At 47.3% G+C, this 6,559-nt stretch overlaps 1 protein-coding gene across 1 annotated transcript in view; it reads left to right on the forward strand.

Annotated features, from left to right (window-relative positions):
* CPXM2 (carboxypeptidase X, M14 family member 2) overlaps positions 1-6,559 on the forward strand; it is a 108,672-nt gene that overhangs the window by 64,274 nt on the left and 37,839 nt on the right. The gene's annotated exons all lie outside the window — the stretch shown is intronic.

Here is a 6,559-nt window from a genome sequence, read left to right on the forward strand (position 1 = left end):
CCCTCCTAAAGTGCAGCATTGGAAGCCCGATGAGGCAGCTCTACTCTGTCCTCCAAGGACACCTTGATGCTGAGGGCAGTGGGTTTGCGTAGTAAAGTATCTGAGTGCATTCCAAGATTTCCCCCAGTTTATGGATCTGAAGGAAGGCGGGCTCAGGGCGGTGTGGCCATCACAGCAGGGTGGTCTTTCCCTCTCTGCTTAAGCCAGGGTATTGCCTGGAGCCCAGAGAAGAAGCATTGCCTCTTCCTCGTTCCCAGCCTCCGAGCCTAGGGCGCCAGCTCTTTCTCTTACCTTGGCCGTTGTTCTGACTGCCAACTGCCAGGAGCAGAGAATGAAATGTCCAGGTGGTTTTGTGATGCAGAATGAACCCTTTGAGGGAAATGGAAGGAAGTCACAGAAATGCTGTGAATTCCAAACCTTCCCCGAAGATTCGAAGATGGAGACACTTGGACCTTATCACTCCCATCCTTTTGGCTGTCTCTCTAGTAACAATGGCGGTGCCTGGCATCAAAGAATAAGATGTGCAGCTTTTGTGCTCCACGAGGAAGGAGCCTGTTGCGCTCACTAACCTGCCCCCGCCTCCTTCCTTTGCTTCACACCTGGCGACCTTTCTCTGTCTTCTCCTCATCACAGCACTTAATCACACTCTCTGCCAATTTTCCGTTTACTTCCCAGTCTTCACCATTAACCTGCTCAATCCTTCACTGAAAGGCTCATGCATAATTTACCTTTTTCTTCTGAGAGACCAGCATGCTGTCTGTCACAGAGCTGCTGCTGGACTGAGCCCATTCCCTGTTGCTTCGTCTGGGCGTGCCGAGCTTTCATTTCAGATCTTTAAGGGCACCACTCAGCCCCACGACAGCATCAGACTGACTTGAAAATTATTTATCACCCCGGATGAACAATTGTCCTCATTTTAATTCAGAATGAATGCATTCTTAATTCCTTTGTGACTGTGATAGATCATTACCACGATGACGAGGGCATGAAGGGTTAGGATCAGAGATTAGTCACTCTCGGGATATGTCTGGAGAGAGCTCCTGAATTCCGTTACAGTTCAACTTATGATCTTCTCTATGGGCAGTGCACTTGACAGCCTACTAATTATAGTGTGGTCTGATTGACAGTTTCTGGTTACTGAGCATGCAGCTCAGGCCTGTGTTCTGGGTACCATGGTCAGAACTCTATGTTCATGACCTTATTCAAATCTCAGTCACCCCACCAGAGGTAGACCTCTTCTCAGAAATGGTGCTCCTGACGCCCACACAGGTCACAAAGCCGATTAGTAAAAGCTCTCTGATTTCATCTTGAACCTCTTGACCTCAAGTCTCACGGTCTCAACTCGCCTATGGACATTTCTCTCCATTTAGAATGAATACACACCTTCCTGTAGGTATCATTATTACTTTCAGAAAGATGAAATAGTTTGTCAACTTTACATAGGAAGCAAAAATGGTGAATTCTAACTCAATTTGTTAGTGCTCATTACTCATGTTCATGTTATGTAATCATAGTTAAAATGTGTGTGTGTGTGTGTGTGTATGTATATGACGAAATCCCCACATATGTAGCTTTTGCGTCTATTAAGACAGTTACTGTATTAAGAACAGGCATGGGCCCAGATAATAAAGAGCTGGCCCAAACCTCTGAAAGGCAGAGTAGACTTCCCCACTGTCTTGGGGCATGAGTAGCAATGACCTGATGGGAGGGCTTTCAGTGGAAAGCTCGGGAGAGTCCTGGCCCCAGATGTGAGGATGAACGCCGGTGGAGCTTAGTCTGTGATTGCTAACCTACGCCCACGGCTATCTGCTCAGCAATGGGGATGAGCAAAACCTTCTTGGTGGAAGAGAATATCACTTGAAGCCTCTACAGATTTTTGAAAATAAACACTCAGCACTCAATAAAACCTTACGTGACATTGAAGGACGGCATGAGCAAGAAGCAAGAGAAAAACACACAATAGAATTAGACCCACCCACAGGGGATCCAGTTTTTGCAGATAACAGAAAATACGATTGCTTCAGTTCTAGGTATCCACTTAAATTCTTCTAGAGATCCTAGTCTCATCTCTACATCCATTTTATTCATCTTTTCCGCGACCATTGACAATAGTAGCTTTAGAAGCCAGGTGAGAAGTTCAGGGTGCAGGGAGCCTAGTTCAATGGTGCTAGAATCCTTTGCAAGGAGGAAGGCAGCACAGTGTACAGAACGGAGCCAAGGTCATGGAATGTCTGTGTAGAAGTCCTGGGTATGTTTGGCTGCGCATGTTTTCACCACAAAAGGGGTTTGCAAATATTATCTATCTACAAAACAATAGTCCTGATGATTCATGACGTTTAGAATCTAGAGAACATTAAAACTGAATCACAAAATAGCACAGCCAATGGCACAGTCGATCTACATAAAGCGCTGTACCATTGTGGCATTACCACGGAGGTGTAGAAGTTATCGTTTGAATAAAACTATAATAACTCAAGGATGCCTGCTATCCTCTTTAGGATCATCATGAAAAGAGTAATGTATTATGTATAAGTAGTATGCCAATAAAGGGAAATGGGATAAGGAAAAGATTTACCAGAGACAACTCTCAAGAAACTCACTGCCACGCCGACTCATAGGGACCACACAGGACAGGGCATAACTGCCCTTTGGGCTTTCTGAGACCGCAACTCTTCACAAGAGTAGAAAGCATCATCTTCTCTTGCAGAGAGGCTGGTGGTTTTGAACTGCTGACCTTGCAGTTAGCAGCCCAACAAGTAACGACTAAGCCACCAGGGCTTCTACCAAATAAAAAGATAATGAAAATGAAATAGGCAAGTCAAATAGAAAATAAATATAAGATGGTCAATATAAATCCAAATACAAAAAAACAATTATCTTACATTCATGTGGACTATTTTCTCCAATGAAAGGCTAATGTTATTATTTTAAACTGAACTCCATACTATTTATAAGAGATACACTTAAATATGAGGAGAGAGAAAGGTTAAAAGTAAAAGAATGGAAAGATGAACAATATCATGCAAATACTAGCAAAGCCAGGTTAGCCAAACTTTATCAGACAAAGCCGATGTAAAGACAAAAAACAGAAAGGCGGGACTAATAGATTTTCCATAACAGATTATGGAAAGAAGTGGCTTGATAGAAGCTGAGTGACTTTAATCGATCTATTCTGAACACCGACGTGATACGCTGCTACAGCAGCTATCTTGCAACCCAATCAGTAGAGGACCTGACTATACCTTGCCATTTTCTCTTGGAACTCGGAGATAAGCGTGCAAAGTGAATGTATTCTCATGTCTTCCCAGGATGCCCTCTTAGAACTCACAAGTTACCATAAGAGCTACGCCAAAGCCAAACCTGTTGCTGCTAAGTCTATTCCAGCTCACAGAGGAGAGCTGCCCGGTGGGCACAGAACAACTGTGAGGATGGTGCAGGACTGCCCAGTGCTTGCTTCTCTTGGGCGTCAGGTTGCTGTGGGTGGAGCCCACTTGATGGCACCTAACACAACAGCCTATAGAGAGAGTTTCCTTCCTTAGGTTCTCATCTTTGCTGAAGTCGGATGCCGCGTCTTTCTTCCACAGAGCATCTGGTGGGCTCTACCCTGCTACCTGTTGCGTAGCAGCCAAGCACTTAACTACCATGCCACGAGGACACCCTTCACAATAGCTAGCACCGATGACAAAGGGCACAGATTGAGGTTGGTTCCAGCAGAGTGAAGCAGCTAAGTGAATGCCCCAGCTGCACCTACCCAACTACCCTTGTGGCTTCTTGTTGTTCCGTACAGTCGAGTTGGTGCCAACGTATAGCAGCAGCCCAGTGTACCACAGAATGAACCACTGCCCAGACCTACATTGCCCTCACAATCGTTCTTATCTTTGAGCCACTGTGCCAATCCTTCCTGCCGTGGGCCTTCCTCATTTCGGACGCCCCTTGACCTTACCGAGCATGATGTCCTTCTCCAGGGACTGGTCTCTCCTGATTCAAGGTCCAACGTACGTTGCCTGGCAAACAGTAAACTCATACTTGACTCACGGAAACCTCTTCCTCAATGGCCGACGACTGAGACATTGCCTCTGAGCGAAGGAAGGAGGGTGTCTGATGTCCCCACTGTTGCAGCCCTGGAGCGAGATCCCACCCAATGTAGTAACACGAGGAAAAGGAAGAACTAAAAATGCCTTTGTCCTCAGATGGCAGGGTCAGGTAAATCCAGTGAGATCCACAGACTGTTAGAACAAACAGGGATGGCCTCGGAACACTGCCCCCTGGGAGCATGGCCGTACCTTTCCTGAGCCAGAAGATGGCCGTGCTGGGGACAAGGTTGAGGGTGGGATGGTGGGGCAAAGAGATGACCAGTTGCTCTAGAGTAAGTTGTATATTGTAGTTTAGAAGAGTGCTCTGATGCATGTGATTATTTAATGATTATCTAAATATAGGGAGCCCTGGTGGTGTAGTGGTTCTGCATTGGGCTGTACTCCACAAGGTCAGCAGTTCGAAACCACCAACCACTCCCTTGGAGCTCTCTGCTCCTGTAATGAGCTCAAGTCTCAGAAGCCCACAGGTGCAGTTCTACTCTGAACTGCAGGCTCCCTGTGTGTCAGCGTTGACTCGTTGGCAGTGAGTTTATCCAAATATCGACAGTCCGCGTGTTCTTCTTATCAAGTTGGAGAAGTTGTTACTTGGCTCTCATTTCCTTTTACCCCCTATTTTCCCTTGGGGAACTTAATTTTAATATGTCTCCCCCCCCATTGATTTGCTTAAGGGATAGTAGTGGTGCAGTGGATTCAACATTGGGTTGTGCGTCCAGAGGTCAGCAGTTCAAACCCACCAGGTGCTCCTTGGGAGAAAGATGTGCCAGTCTGCTTCCATCGGGATAGAATGCAGCCTCAGAACCCTGTGAGGACAATTCTTGCTGCCCTGCAGGGTGGGTATGGCTAGAAGTGACTCCTTGATAGGGGTTAGGAGGGATTTTTCTAAATCCAAACAGTAACTGCTGTCACACATGCAGGCAGGATCATTTTCTTTCTTTTTTACTTTTAAAATTTACAATCTTCTTTGGAGTCAAAGACGTCCCAAATCCACCCCTATCAGAGTAGGGTGCAGCTCCATTCTTCTGATGAGTCAGCCACGGGCTTGATCGCTAGGGGGTGGGGGTGGGGAAAAAAAAAGATCAGCCTGCGGTTGCAGGTCATCTGGAAATTTTGGGAATCCGTTGCTGCTGTGGTCAAGGATAATTGTCCAGTTCAAGGGACTGAGCTGCTGCTGAGAAGCTTTCGCACAGGTACCCTAATCCCCGATGGGGAAGGTGTGATGCAGGACGGGGACTCCTAGCTGGTCTTCCGACAGAGCCATGAGGCCAAGAGCAGAGAAGGTGTGAGCGGTGTGTCTGTTTCCAAGCGATTTGTAGAAGCATGCCTACGAATACGAAGACAGGCAGGTGTCCCGATTCCCCAGCAGACGGCATTTGCAATGTGCTCAGCTCCAACATTTTAAAACTTACAAAGATGGAAGTGGGGGTTTCTTAGGAAAATGAAGCAACAAGGAAATATGTGTTTTCTGCATAAAGGGTTGTTTTGACCAAGCCTCCCCGAATGACCTCCGCACCCGAAGTCAGATACTGGCTATCTAAGTGCTATTCTGCTGTCAGTGCAGGAGGACAAGATGGCAGGTGTCTGGCTTTGGGGCCAGCTCGCCGGATGGGGGTTGTCTGGGTGGCTGTCTCAGCCAAGGGGGAACACAACACTCTCTTAGAGACATAAGCTGGTTTGTTGTTTTTTCCCGGTGTGGTGGGACCCCGTTTGTTACATTCCCAAATTCGTTTTCCGAAGGAAATGTCTAGACCAGTGTTGTAATCCTTTCTTGAGCCAATCTTGCCACCTGGCACCCCTGTTCAGTGAGGAGTGCGTGATGGGTATGCATTGAGGGCCATGCAAATGCTCAGTGTAGGCATAGATATTGGTGTCTGTCTATCTTCTCAGGTGTGGGCACCATGGAGTACTGAGGGCCAGGCACGGTAGCCATGAAGCCACTTGGTGCTCTCGGTAATAGGTTAAGGGTTGTGCTCTGTCTGTTCCCATTGATAGATGGGAAAGCAGTGGCAGAGGTGGATGGGTTGTACAGTGGTGGTGTGCTGGACTGCTACCCTCAGGGTCAGTGGTTGGAAACCCCCAGTGGCTCTGTGGGTGAAAGATGAGGCTTTTGACTCCCAGTGATCGTCTCAGGGCAGTTCTACCCTAGTCTAAAGGATCGTGATGACTGGTCCATCATCCACTCCATAGCAGTGAGGGCTCACCCCCTGGGGAGCAGGTTCTGATGCGGTGCATTCTATGTCTGGCCCCTACTCTGCTTCTCGGACAGCGCCGCATGGAATAGGTTGGCCATTGTAACGTGGGTAGGAGGGAGGAGCCTTGTTTTCCTTCTTTTTTAAAATGCGTGTTTTAAATTGTGAATTAGCTGGTGGCAGGGTTGGCATCGCAGACCATCAGCTTTGCATCCAACAACTTTAGACCACTCTGACACACACACACACACACACACACACACACACACACACACACAG

This window comes from Echinops telfairi, unplaced genomic scaffold (assembly GCF_000313985.2).
Source record: "Echinops telfairi isolate 266 unplaced genomic scaffold, ASM31398v2 ScPeMD7_70;HRSCAF=299, whole genome shotgun sequence".
NCBI classification, from domain to species: domain Eukaryota; kingdom Metazoa; phylum Chordata; class Mammalia; order Afrosoricida; family Tenrecidae; genus Echinops; species Echinops telfairi.